We start from the raw sequence: 14,313 nt of genomic DNA on the forward strand, positions 1-14,313 counted from the left end.
TGTATTTTTAGTAGAGACAGGGTTTCTCCATGTTGACCAGGATGGTCTTGATCTCTTGACCTCATGATCCACCCGCCTCGGCCTCCCAAAGTGCTGGGATTACAGGCGTGAGCCACCGCACCTGGTCACATAGAGGTTTTTAGGCAAACGTATGCTTTCATTTCATTTGGGTAAATACTTAAAAATTGTATTTCTGGGTCATATGGCTAGTGTATGTTTAATTTTATAAGCCACTGTTAAATTATTTTTCGAAATGGCCATAAGATCTGCATTCCCACCAGCAAAAAGTAGGGATTCCCTTCAGTCTGCATCTTGGCATTGTTAGTTTTTTTTAAAAAAATTAGCCATTCTAGATATGTGGTGGTAACTCTTTGTGGCTGTATTTTACTTTTTTTCATGACTATTGATGTTGGAAACCTTTTTTCTAAAATTTGTCATCTGTTTCTTTGGAGAATTACGTTTCAAGATATTTTGCTCATTTAAAAAGTATGATTGTTTCTAATTGCTGAGCTTTAAGAGTTCTTTATATATATATTTTCATCAGATGAAGCTTATTCATGGGAAAAATCCCCTATGCTTTACTAATACTTTTTCATCTTGATCTATATGTATATGTGTGTGTGCATGTGTGTGTGTGTGTATATGTATATATATATATATATATATATATATATATATATATATATATATATTCTAACTTTAAGTTCCAGTGTACATGTGTAGGATATGCAGGTTTGTTACATAGGTAAATGTGTGCCATGTGGTTTGCTGTACCTATCAACCCATCACCTAAGTATTAAGCTATGTATGCCTAGTGTTCCATTATTGGAACACAAAGTTGCTGGAGTTGTTTATATCCTACTGCTCAATGTCATCACCAAGGTCTGATTTTTCACACAAAAAATTTGCAACTCCTGGCATAAATGGGTTAAGCCCCACATGCGTTAGCTGTTTTTCCTAATGCTTTGTTTCCCCCCACTCCAACCCCCAACAGGCTCCAGTGTGTGTTGTTCCCTTCTTTGTGTCCATGTGTTCTCATTGTTCGGTCCCCACTTATAAGTGATAATATGTGGTATTTAGTTTTTTGTTCCTGAATTACTTTGCTAAGGATAATGGCTTCCAGCTCCCCCCATGTCCCTGCAAAGGACATGATCTTGTTCCTTTTTATGGCTGCATAGTATTCCATGGTATATATATGCCACATTTTCTTTATCCAGTCTATCATTGATAGGCATTTTGGTTGATTCCATGTCTTTGCTATTGTGAATAGTGCTGTAATGAACATATTTGTGCATGTATCTTTGTAATATAATAGTTTATATTCCTTTGGGTATATACCCAGTGATAGGATTGCTGGATCAAATTGTATTTCTGGTTCTAGATCTTCGAGGATTGCCACACCATCTTCCACAATGGTAGAACTAATTTACATTCCCACCAACAGTGTAAAAGCATTTCATTTCTCTGCAACCTCCCCAGCATCTGTTGTTTCTTGAGTTTTTAGTAATTGCTGTTCTGACCAGTGTGAGATGGTATGTCATTGTGTTTTTGATTTGCATTTCTCTAATGATCAATGATGCGAGCTTTGTTTCATATGTTTGTTGGCTGCATGAATGTCTCTGTTCATGCCCTTTGCCCACCTTTTAATGAGGTTGTTTTATTCTTGAAAATTTCTTTAAGTTCCTTGTAGATTCTGGATATTAGACCTTTGCCAGATGGATAGATTGCAAAAATTTTCTCCCACTCTGTAGGTTGCCTGTTTGCTCTGATGATAGTTTTTTTTATATATTTTAATACAAGTCTTGTATCCCATATTTATATAGGAATTATAAATATCTTTCTCCAAGTCTGTGGCTTGTCTTTTCGTTCTCTTAACACTGTGTTTGACACAGCAAACCTTTTTAGTTTTAAAAAGCTCAATTTACAATTTTTTGTGTGTGGGTCATGCTTTTAGTTTCACATCTAAAAAGTTGTTACCAAACCCAAGGTAACATAGATTTTTCTCCTACATCTATTCTAGAAGTTTTAAGTTTTTAGATTTTGAATTAGGTTAATGATCTATTTTGAGTTAATTTTTATATAAGGCATGAGTTTTTTCACATATGGATGACCAATTGTTTTAACATTTGTTGAAAGATAAAACTTCCTTTGTTGAATGGAGTTTGTATATTTTCCAAAAATCAAATGACTATATTTGTATCTATTTCCAAGATCTTTATTCTGTTTCATTTTTATATGTATCTACCCTTTTGCCAGTATCATATGGTTTAGATAACTGTAGCTTTATAATACATTTTGAAATCAGGTAGCGTCCTCCAACTTTGTTCTTTCCTCATATTGTTTTGGCTTTTCTAATTCCTTTGCTTTTCCATATACATTTAGTTTGTCTCTATTTACAAAAAAGCTTTCTGAAATTTTGATTTTGATGTGCTGAATCTGTACATCAACTGAAGAAAACAAGAGACCTTAACAATATTTATCAATCCATAAACATAGCATATCTCTCTGTTTACTTAAATCTTCTTTCTTTCTTTTTTCTTCTTACATTCAAACTGTTATGGATAAATCTTCTTTAATTCTTTCATTAGCATTTTATACTTTTCAGCATACAGACATATACATATTTTGTTAGATTCATAGTTAAGAATTTCAATTTTGGTGCTATTACATTTAGTTGCATTTTTTTTTTTTTTTTTTTTGCATTTTAAATTTCAGTTGGTCATTGCTGTTTGTAGGAAGATAATTGACCCTTCTATATTGGCCATGTATCCTGTGACCTTGTTAAACTTACTTTTTAGTTCTGAGAGAGGTTTTTGTAGATTCTTGGGATTGTCTTTGTAAACAATCATGTCACTTGAGAATAGGGGCAGTCTTATTTCTTCCTTTTTTCTTTGTGTGACTTTTATTTCTTTTTCTTGACTTTCTGTATGGTATAAACAAGTGTGGTGAGAGAAGACAGCCTGTCCTCGTTCTCATCTTATGGAGAAAGCATTCTGTTTTTTAACCATTGAGGTTAGTTGTAAGTTTTACAGTTTTATGTATATATGTATATAGTATGTAGTGTCTTTCATAAGATTAAGGACATTCCTTTCTAATTCTAGTTTGCTGAGACTTTTTACTATGAAATAATGCTAAATTTTGTCAAATGCTGGCTTTAGAATCAATTGAGATGATCATAAGGGTTTTCTTCCTTTGTTTCTTAATATCATGAATTATATTCATTATTTTCAAATGTTGAAGCAGCCTCACATTCCTGGGATGAATCCTGCTGGATTGGGATATATAATCATGTTTCTATTAATATATTACTGGGCTCAATCTGTTAAAGAAATTTATCTATGGTTTGATATAATAATGGTTTGCAATTTTCTTTTACTGTGGTTGGTTTCAAATTAGGTTTGTTCTGGCCTCACAAATGACTTGGAATGTCTTTCCTTCTTTTATTTGCTAGAGGGGACTGATAGATTTGTTCTTATTTCTTCCCAAAATATTGGCAGATTTCACCAAGGAAATCATCTATGCCTGGAGTTTGCTGTGTGAAAAGGTTTTCAGTTACAATGCAGTTGCTTTAATAGGCATAGTATTATTCAAGTTCTTTATTTTCTCTCAGTGAGTTTTGGTGGTTTATGTCCTTTAGAAAATTGGCCTATTTCATCTAAGTTATTGAATTTATGGAGGGTATACAGCTGTTTATCGTATTCTCCTACTATTCCTTTGATGTCAATGAGGCAAGAAATGAAGTTCTTCTTTTTTATTCTTGGTATCGTTATTTATGTCTGCTCTCTTTTCTTCTTGGTCTGACTCACAGAGGCTTATCAATTTTACTGAGTTTTTCAAAGAGTCAGCTTTTGATTTCATTGTTTTTCTCTATTGTTTCCCATTTTCAATTTCTTTGATTTCTGTTCTCATCCTTATTATTTCATTTCTCTACTTGCTTTGGGTTTAACTTACTATTTATTTTCTAATTTCTTAAGATAGAGACTAAGGGTACTGACCTCAGATCTTTGTTCTTTCCTAAAATAAGCATTTATTGTTGTAAATTCTCTCTGAGCATTATTTTAGCTGCACTTGCAAATTTTGTTTTTATTTTCATTCAGTTCAAAGTATTTTCCAATGTTTCTTGAAACTTCCTCTTAGACCTAGTATTATTTAAAAGTATGTTTAATTTCCCTATATTTTGAGGTTCCCCCAATTTCTTTGTTACTGATTTTTAGTTTAGCTCTGTTATGGTCTGAGAACATACTTTACATGACTTCTATTCTTTTACATTTATCAGGGTTTCTTTTATGACTCAGAATATGGTCCATCTGCTGCTGTGAAGGATACGTACTCTGTTGTTGTAGTTGCTTTGTATGTTTCTTAAATGTTATTAGGTTGGGTGGGTTGATACATTTGTTCAGGTCACCCAAATGCTTAATGATTTTCTTTCTATTTGTTTTATCAGTTACTAAAAGAGAAGTCTTGACTTATCCAAATAAAATTGTAGATTTGTTTATTCCACATTTAAATATATCAGTTTGTCTCTTTTATTTTGAAGCTCTGTTGTTGTTAATATGTTGTATACATATTTAGGAGTTTTTTTTCTTCTTGGAAAACTGATAGCTTTATCATTAGATAACTTCCTGCTTATTTTTGATAATCCTCCTTGTGCTGTAGTCTACTTGGCCTGAAATTAGTATAGCTACTCCAGCTTTCTTTTGGTTAGTGTTTGCATGATACATATTTCACCATATTTTTTTTACTTCTATCTACGTCTTCATTTCAAAGTTGGTTTCTTGTAGACTCCTGGGTCTTCTTCTTCTTCTTTTTTTTTTTTTTTTTTTTTTTGTTGGTCCAGTATGACAAATCCTTTTCTTTAAATTGGCTTATTTAGGTTAGTCACATTTACAGTGATTATTAATAAGGTTAGAATAAAATTGACTACCATCTTGCAGTCTGTTTTATTTATTCTACTTATTTTGTAGTTTTTCCTTTTCAAATGCTTTCCCTGGGTTTATGGGAAATTTTTTATTATTCCATTTTACTTTTATTTGATGTTGTTTATACCTCTTAAATTTGTCTAAGTTGTGGCCCTAGGGTCCACGTATAATTTTTAAGTAATCATTTGCATTTAAAAACAATCTGAATCTTCTCTCAATGGTACACCATATTGTGTAAGGAACTTATAACAGCATATCCATAATTCCTCTCTACCATTCTTTATGCTATTGCTGTCATCTATTTTAATTTTACATAGCTATCAATAAACACTATATTGTTTCTATTTTCTTTAAATATCAAATGTAACTAAACTAAGAAAATTATAAATTTGATCTTAATTCTGTATTTTGTATTTACAGTGCTCTTCATTTCTTTGTGTAGATTCAGGTTTCTGACCCATATTGCACTCTCTCAGTGAAGATCCTCTCAGCATTTGTTGTGTAGAGTTGACCTGCTGCAATCCTCCTCTGTCTGTAGCCCCAGGGGCTTCCAACTCTTGTTTCATCCCCACACTGGGCCTTCAGCAATTCATCAAAAATTTCTAGCTCAATCTTCTTATCAGTTTATATGGCATCTACTGACATCTACACCTGCTCCACGTAAGAAAAAGTCTGAGTCCTGTTTCTCCACATAGACAAATCTTCTAAATGCCCATCAATGATAGACTGGATAAAGAAAATGGGGTACATATACACCATGGAATACTATGCAGCCATACAAAGGAACGAGATCATGTCCTTTGCAGGAACATGGCTGGAGCTGGAGGCCATTATCCTGAGCAAACGAATGCAGAAACAAAAACAAATGCCACATGTTCTCACTTATAAGTGGGAGCTAAATGAAGAACACATGGGCACAGGGAGGGGAACAACATACAGTGGGGCCTATCAGAGGGTGGAGGGTGGGAGAAGAGAGAGGATGAGGAAAAATAACTAATGGGTACTAGGATTAATACCTGGGTGATGAAATAATCTGTACAAAATATCCCCACGACACATATTTTCCTACCTAATAAACCTGCACATGTACCCCTAAACTTAAAATATAAGTTAAAAATAAAGAATAAAAAATAAAATAGAATAAATTATTCATTCGTTATTGTCCAGCATTTTTCTTGTTGTAAAGGTGGATGTGACACTCATTCCAGCCCTCTGTACCTCCACACTGAATCTGGAAGTCCAATTAATCTTTTTTTTTTTTTCTTTTGAGATGGAGTCTCACTCTGTCACCCAGGCTGGAGTACAGTGGCATGATCTCAGCTCATTGCAACCTCTGCCCCACCCCAGGTTCATGTGATTCTCCTCAGCCTCCCAAGTGGCTGAGATTACAGGTACTTGCCACCATGCCTGGCTAATTTTTGTATTGTTAGTAGAGATGAGGGTTCACCATGTTGGCCAGGCTGATCTTGAACTCCTAACATCGTGATCCATCTGCCTCGACCTCCCAAAATGCTGGGATCACAGGTGTTAGCCATCATGCCTGGCTGAATCTGTTTTTTAATTTCTATGTTTCACATTTGTCTTCCCCAAATTTTCTCAAACTTTAAAATACTGTCCTGCCTTTCATTATTATTTATATTTTATCTACAAAATAAGTCTCCCTTTCACCCAGGCTGGAGTACAGTAGCATGATCTCGGCTCACTGCAAATTCCGCCTCCTGGGTTCAACCGATTCTCCTGCCTCAGCCTCTCGAGTAGCTAGAATTACCAGCACCTGCCACTATGGCCAACTAATTTTTATATTTTTAGTAGAGATTGGGTTTTACCATATTGGCCAGGCTGGTCTTGAACTCCTGACCTCACATGATCTGCCCACCTCCGCCTCCTAAAGTGCTGGGATTACAGGCATGAGCCACCGTGCCCAGCCTCCTCTCATTCTTGAGCACTAATTCTACCTGTGCTAATTCTTGCCCATCTCTGTGTCACGGTGGTTCCTCATGCGGTTTTGATGGTGCTTGCATGAGTAGTTTTGATTATGCAACTTTGAATTTTGATTTCTTGTCAGTAAGAGCTACGCCTTCCATGGTGATCTATACATCCTGTGTTGTGCATGGGTTCCTAAGGTAAAAGTGTTTCGTTTGCTTCTGCCAGGGTTTCAGGGTTCTGCTGTTCTGGGTAAATCTTTATGTTTAATTCTCAGGTACCTGTAGTCATGTAAAACTCACATCTGTACATGGCATAGTCTGAGGTTTTGATTTTTTTGCAAGTAATTATTTTTCTTTTTAATACAAAGCACCTGTAGACTGGAAGTTTACGTTTCAGTCTGGCTAGCCCTTAAACACATCCGGACAGTGACTCTGTTTCAACTCCCTCCTTCCTTCAGCTCCTGTCCTCCCCTGGGCATTAAATCCCCAGTTTTTAGGCCACGTGTGAAATCCCTGTTGATCTACATGGCAACAGCTCCTGCACAGTATTACAAGTCTCATCTTCATTTCTGAAGCCTAGAGATTTCCACATTCAAGTACAAGGTCAACAAAAAGTGACCTACAATTCTACTTGCTTGTTTCTGGGGGCAGGGGGTCCCTCCTCCATCCCCCAATCCACTCCCTCTGATGCCAACTCAGGCTGCCATGTTGCTGGGAAAAGACTGAGCACAAGTTTTATGTTTCTGTTCCTGACCAAAATGCAAAGTGTCTCCCTCTGTTTCTTAAAAAAAAAAAAAAATAGATTCAGGTCAAGGCCAATTTGAGCTCCACCCTCTTTAGTTACTTGAATTAAAAGTTCAGAATTTAGTGATATTTTCCCTGTCTTCTTTCCCATTTTATAAGTTGTAAATACAATGGTTATTGTCCACATGACAGCAAGAGGCAAGGTATTTTGATATCTATTCAGGGAGTTTATATTATAGCCTGAGTTTATTTGAATGTGACGTTTAAGTACTAGCCATGCTTCCTTGGAGTCAATTAGCTTGCTACTCATATTTGGAGAAATGTGTGAAAAAATGATGCTTTCCCAAGATCAGCAGCAGTCCTCTTGAGATAAAGATCTCAAACGTCTGCCCTGGGTTTCCTGAAGAAGTTACTTCCCAGGATTCAGGCGTTTGTCTAGCCCCTCCATGAGATTCTCACTACGGATGTGGCCAAGAGAAGATGAAATAAGGGAGAGACCTAAGCAGGTCCTCACTCATTAAGCCTTAAGTTATCTAAAGGAAATAAAAGTTTAAATAAAAGCGTTCTTAGACTCCCATGCAATAATAGTGGGAGACTTCAACATCAATATTAGATAGATCAACGAGGCAGAAAATTAGTAAGGATATCCAGGACTTGAACTCAGATCCGAAACAAGTAAACTTAATAAACATTTATAGAACTCTCCACTTTAAATACACAAAATATACACTCTTATCAGTACCACATCACACCTACTCACAGGTGTAAATGAAATATTGGTCGGCCATTATTAAGCGCAATTATTGCCATAAAAGGTTTTCAATACCCATTTTTAGGCTGCATTCTAGCCTGGGCAATAAAGCAACACTCCCATTCTCTCTCCCTCTTCTTTCTTTTTCTTCCTCTTCTTCATTCCTTTTTCTTTCTTTCTCTCTCTTTTTTTTTTTAAAAAAATTCCTCTTAAAAGATAATGCTGAGCATGAAAAAAAGCTAAACTGCACACTACGCAATCATTAAACTAAAAACTAAAAAAGTTAGGTCTGTCTACCTGCAGAGCTCACAGTTTGCACATTACTTGAAAGCCTAGAAATTTCACTTCTTGTCAGTTACGTCCTGAAGTAGGAACTTGACCCATTGGACCCTCTCGTGCATCACTAGATTCACCAGTGTGCTTACGAGAGCCAGTCAGAAGGGCTGAGACATTGCTTCTTGTGAAATCCCAAGTATGGAAGCAAGATATTAAATGTCTATTGTGTTTCAGAGGAAAAGTTATGCTCAATATTAAATACCAAAAAAAAAAAAAACAACTCTAACAGGTATGTATTAATACTATAATCCCCATTTTGCAGATGGAGAAACTGGGGCAGATGTAAACTAACTTGCCCAGATGGAAACTAATGTGGCTAAAAAGCGGCAAAGCCCAGATCTGAATGCAGGCAGCCTGCTTCCCGAGCCCAGGCTCTTGTCCAGAGCTTTAGGACTTAGATGTGAAGTCCGATAGTGGAGCCACCAGCCGCACGTGGTTGCTGAGCACTTGAGATACGGCTAGTGCAACTGAGAAACTGTATTTAAGATTTCATTTAATTGTAATGTAAATAGCTACGGATGGCCATGGGCTACTATCTTGGATGGTGCAGCTCTAACCACCATGATTTGCTACTTCTCTCTCATTCCTATTGGTGGGAAGGCAATTTGGGGCAACTTAGTGTAGTTGATTGCAAATTGCAACAAGGATCAAGAGTCTTTTAAAATTCCTCCTTCTCTTCTCCATCCTTTTCCTCGTCCTTCGCCATCATAGCTCACAATCCCTGAGCACTTATGATTCTCACTTAACTCTCCCTCAAACCTTGAATGTCTGTACGTTTTGTAATATTCCTGCTTAACAGAAGAGAAAATCAGCATTCAGAGGGGTGACTTATTTAGGGTTGCACAGCCGGTCAGTGGTAGAGCTGGAATTTGAACCAAGGTGTAAATGACACTAAAGCCGGAGTATCTCCAGCTTTCTTTTTTCTTTTTAATGTACAATGACTTCTTAGGGCACAAGCCTGTCGGTTTCCTCTAAAGTTTTTCTTGTCAATTACAGTCAGCATTTTTTGGAAGAAAGAATGGGGAAGACAGAGGTGGTGGGCAAAAACAAAACAAAACAAAACAAAAACCGTTCTCCTTGGTAGGGGATTAAATTTTTGGCATTTCACTAATTACTAACATACTGACTACACTTTAAAAATTTTTTTTAAATTACTTTCCTCCAGTAAAGAGTAGACCTCTGACTGGAGGAAGCATTCTGTCTTTCACCCACGAACTGTGGTTTTCTACAGTTTATTCTGTATTACCCTGGCCCTCGAAGAAGTCTCACCCCAGGATGAGTCTGGACCCTAGTGTCATAGCCAGCGGTGCTAGAAGTAGGAGGGCTGTGTATGAAGACACCGCATCTTATCTGCCAGTGTTTTTCTCATCTTTACAATTAAGGTGCTCTATTAAATCAGCTCTAAGGTTGTTTCAAGGTTAAGAAAGAATTAAAATCATAAATCAAAATTTCAGAGGCATTGCAGGGTTGAGATGCTACAATTCTGGAATTTATAAATTGATAGTAAAGGGAACCACTGTCCTGAGAGGAAGCATCCAGGGAAGTCTTGACCTCACCTATACCTGCCCCTCTTTCAGAGACTGCACAAGAAGGGTGTGAGGGACACTTATTTTCAAATCGCCAGATTGTGCCCTTCCCACAGCACACTGCTGGGCAGGATTCAGGCCTCACTGTTTTCTTGATTCTTAGAACCTGTCACTGATGCGTGTGTGCTGACCTAATCAGTAACGCTACTGTTTTTCTTACACTTGCCCTTTCTGATCATGAGTTCTAAGTTAGTGTCTTGAGCGACTGCGGCTTCTCACCTCTTTCAGCTCCCTCTTTTCTCTTCCTTATCACTGACAAGCCTCGCATCTGCATACCTGATTTCTGCACTGCAACTCAGATTTTTAAGTCGACTATTTAACTCACATTGAAGACTTGTGCCTGGTTGTGTGCTAGAAACATCTCCTTGGCTGTAGCTATCTTGCATCCTAGAAGGAATAAAAATCTACATCGTTGCAGAAAGCAACACAGCCCCGCCTGAAGGAGATGAGAGCCCGGCGTGGGAGACGCAGGCCCGAGTAAAAGGACATCAGTATGGGTCCTTTAAGATGAAGGAAGCCGCTTCGCCTATCCCGCATTGCCTCCATTTTAGCGTCCCATTTACAATGAAGGAATTCTTAAAGAAAATTTCCAGATTGTAACTGAAAGAAAAGAGAATTTTCATTTCAAATTTAGAATGATGAATCGTGGAGAAAATGTTTAAAAAAAATTCTCTTTACCCGCGCTCATTAAAAAAAAAATTTTTTTGGACCATTAATGAAGCAGGTGCAGTGTTTTATTTATTTATTCACAGTGGTGAACAAAGTGAATAAGGCCAGTCTGATTTTACCTGGAGACATTATGGGGGGGGGGGGGAAGATTCGCCTTCCAGATCAAGGGAGCTCCACTAGTGCTCCCTCCCGCCTCTGCAGGGGCGCCGGTCCTCCCGGGCTCGCCTCCCTCCGCGGTCCCGACCTGCACTGATGCGCGTGCGCCACAAGATGGAGCCTTCAAAGCGGGTCATTTCCTAGTGCTTCCTCTCCATATCCTCCTGCGGAAAGTCAATGCCTGTGAGGGTTTGTGAGGGTTTAGGAAAGGGAGGCAAACACAATAAGGACGAGGTGTGCAGCCATTGAGGGGAGCCATAGGATTGCTGTAAGGAAAGCAGACCTGTCCTTGGCTCTCTCTTGGTGAACACTGCTATTCAGCGTCTTCGTGAAGGCACAGAAGTCACACTCAGCCTGTGTGCAGGTGACACAAAGTCAGAGGGGAGAGTTGGTGCATTTAGATGATACCGTAAAGATTCTAAAAACTTTCAGCAGGACGAAATTGACCAGGGGGAAGTGAGCGGGAGCATGCGCATGTGTTTCTTCCATGGAGTAGTAAAAAGAGCTTTGGGTGGTGAAAGAAGAGATCTAAATCTGTCCCAAACCATACTAACAATATCATGGTTCCTGTGATGGTTATTACAATATTATCTGATGCAGCGTTTCTCAGAAGATATGGAGCTCTGGTGAGAGTGCTGGTGAACATCATGACAAACTTCATCATATTGTTTCATACAGCCAAATAAGCAAAACTTTCCCGAAGAAAGCAGGGCAGCAATCTACATTCTGGCTTGAACTCCTCAACTTGCAGAAGGCCTGCCCTTTGAGTGCTGCTAAATTTTGAAGGATCCTCTGTGTCCATACTAAGTACTTAGCACTGATTATGTCTTAACATTATTATTTCAAGTGCATATTTGTTTTTGTAGGGACATGATGAACTTAGAGCCAGTGTAGTGGATTGTATTAAGTACATCAAATGCATCTTTGCATTTGTAGAGACATGGTGTACTTAGAGCTGGTGTAGTGGAATGGTTAAGTACGTACATGTGACCAGACTACCTCAGTTCCTTCATTTGATGGATGACAATACAGAGGGTTGTCGTGGTGAAGGTCAGAAATACAGTGCACATGAAGACACATCACGTTTCCTGGCACATGGCATGTGCTCAATAAAAGGAAGTGAGTAATATTGTGTTTCTCCTCAATAACTCTTTGCGGAAAGTGCTGCTGCTATCCAGTTTTATTGATGAGGAACTGATCTGAGTTTCAGTGAAGCAAAATAACTTCCTGGGGTCATGTAGTTCTTAAGGGTCAGATCCAAGACGAGAAACCAGGGATTTTCTGACTCCAAATTTCAAACAAATTCTTATCCATTATAGAACAGTGCCTTTCCTGGTGGAACTGGATCAGTGGTTTTTAAGTTTTTTGACCAAAACGTAATTATGATCATAATCTATACACACACAATCTATACTTGTGTATCTCAATCTGAAACAAAAGTTTTACATAATAATACTCTTCTTTCATATGTGTAATGCACTCTGATACTTTCTACTGTATTTTATTAATTTTTAAAGAAAGAGCTGGGGGTAACTGTCTTAGTCCGTTCAGGCTGATACAACAAACATACTATAGACTGCGTGGCTTAAACAACAAATATCTATTTCTCACAGCTCCAGAGGTTGGGAAATCCAAGATCAAGACACCAGCAGATGTAGTGTCTGGTGAAGGTCTGCTTCCTGGGTCAAATATAGCACTTTCTCACTCAGTCCTTTCATGGTAGAAGAGGCAAGGGAGCTCTCTGTGGCACTAACACCGTTAATGAGGGCTCCACCCTCATTACTCAATCACCCCCCAAAGACCCCACATCTTAATGCCATCATATTGGGGATTAGGACCTCGATATATGAATTTGGAAGTTGGGGGATACAAGCATTTAGTCCATAACAGTGACCTACTTAAATTGATTTCATGGCCCATGAATGAACTAAATAATCCATGGCTTGAAAACATGTAGCAGCAATTTCTACAGACTCTTTCATTCTAATGTTCTCTGATTCTCCTCAAAAACAAAAACACAAACAAAAGCTTTTAAACTCAATTCCCTTAGTCCAGAACAGAAGACTCTGACTTGGGAGCAGTATATGTGAAAAAGAAGTAGGATTTTATCCCAGGTCAATATATGAAAATGCTGCCACGTGGGGACAAAAAGCTCACCTGTAAGGCACCATCGGGGATCCGGCATTTCCTCCTGGGTATAATATTTCAAGAGAAATTAATAACCTAGACTGTGTTCAGAGAAGGACAGTGAAGGTGGGGAAGAGTCTGAAATTTAAGATATTGAGAATGTTTAACATGACTTTAAGGGAAACTGGTGTCTAAATAATTTATATGTATATATAAGTGTATATGTGTACATAGGTGTATATATATGTGTATATATTTTATGATAATAGATCTCTTAGTAGAATAATTTTTCAGCATTAAATAGGTCTTTGTCAATCTGATGTGTTATTTCATATAAAGTTTATTTTTCTTGCGTTTTTAGATTTTGGTGTCTAAAGTGAGAATCCTGTAGAATGATTATGACTGCACCTCCCTCCTGTGAGAGGCTGTGAAAGGCAGGCAGGAAACAGCCCCTCCCAGGTTAAGCGGAGGAGCTCTCAAGCATGGCGTTGGCAGGATTTTTGCCCAGCTTCAAAGGGATTTGAAGGGTGGTGACAGGCTCCAGCCTAGACTGCGCCTCGGAATGCAGACGCTTCTCTGCCTAGAACCTGGCCCGGCCTTGTGGGAAAGCCCCGGTTCCTGGCGGCACTGAACTGGTAGGAAGCACTTGCCCGTGAGTTCCCTCCCCCTTCCCTCCCTGGCCATGGGAGTCGGGAAAACAGGCAGTGAAAGGATTCAATAGTTCCTTTCCAGTTTTCCACTGGGGCCCCAAGGAACGCCTGCAGCTGGAATTCCCCCCGGGACAGGCAGCTGTAACAATAGAAGTCTGCACTGTGGTTGCCGAAGGAAGGCTTTTGTTGGAGTGGGTCGTGGCAGATTTGTTGGTAGCTTATTAAATTCAGGAAGGAAAGGGGAGAGAGGAGTTGAGTGTGACTCAAAGGTTACTTGGTTGGGAAACCTGGGAGCAAAACAGAGCCACCAAAGCAAAGTGGAAAAATTGAAGTTGCAGAAGTTGTGGGGAGAAAGGATGATTACTTTTGATAGTGCTATCTTTGTGGCTTTGAGTTGCGGCTGCATGTGGGAAGATTCCAAATGAAGCTGGAGTGGTTAAAATATATTAA

General features: G+C 38.4%; 2 protein-coding genes across 9 annotated transcripts in view; one reads left to right on the forward strand and one right to left on the reverse strand.

Annotated features, from left to right (window-relative positions):
- Positions 1-10,978: 10,978 nt before the first annotated feature.
- Positions 10,979-14,313, reverse strand: part of LOC118148600 (uncharacterized) — a 52,862-nt gene continuing 49,527 nt past the window's right edge. The window contains exon 4 of the transcript XR_013528248.1: positions 10,979-11,250. The gene's annotated coding sequence lies outside the window, so the exon portion shown is untranslated. The remainder of the gene's footprint in view (positions 11,251-14,313) is intronic.
- The window catches only part of RP1 (RP1 axonemal microtubule associated), a 327,943-nt gene continuing 327,300 nt past the window's right edge, over positions 13,671-14,313 (forward strand). For all 8 annotated transcript variants that reach the window (XM_035277479.3, XM_078353550.1, XM_078353551.1 and 5 more), the window contains exon 1: positions 13,671-13,848. The gene's annotated coding sequence lies outside the window, so the exon portion shown is untranslated. The remainder of the gene's footprint in view (positions 13,849-14,313) is intronic.

The sequence above is a fragment of the Callithrix jacchus genome, chromosome 16, assembly GCF_049354715.1.
Source record: "Callithrix jacchus isolate 240 chromosome 16, calJac240_pri, whole genome shotgun sequence".
NCBI classification, from domain to species: Eukaryota; Metazoa; Chordata; class Mammalia; order Primates; family Cebidae; genus Callithrix; species Callithrix jacchus.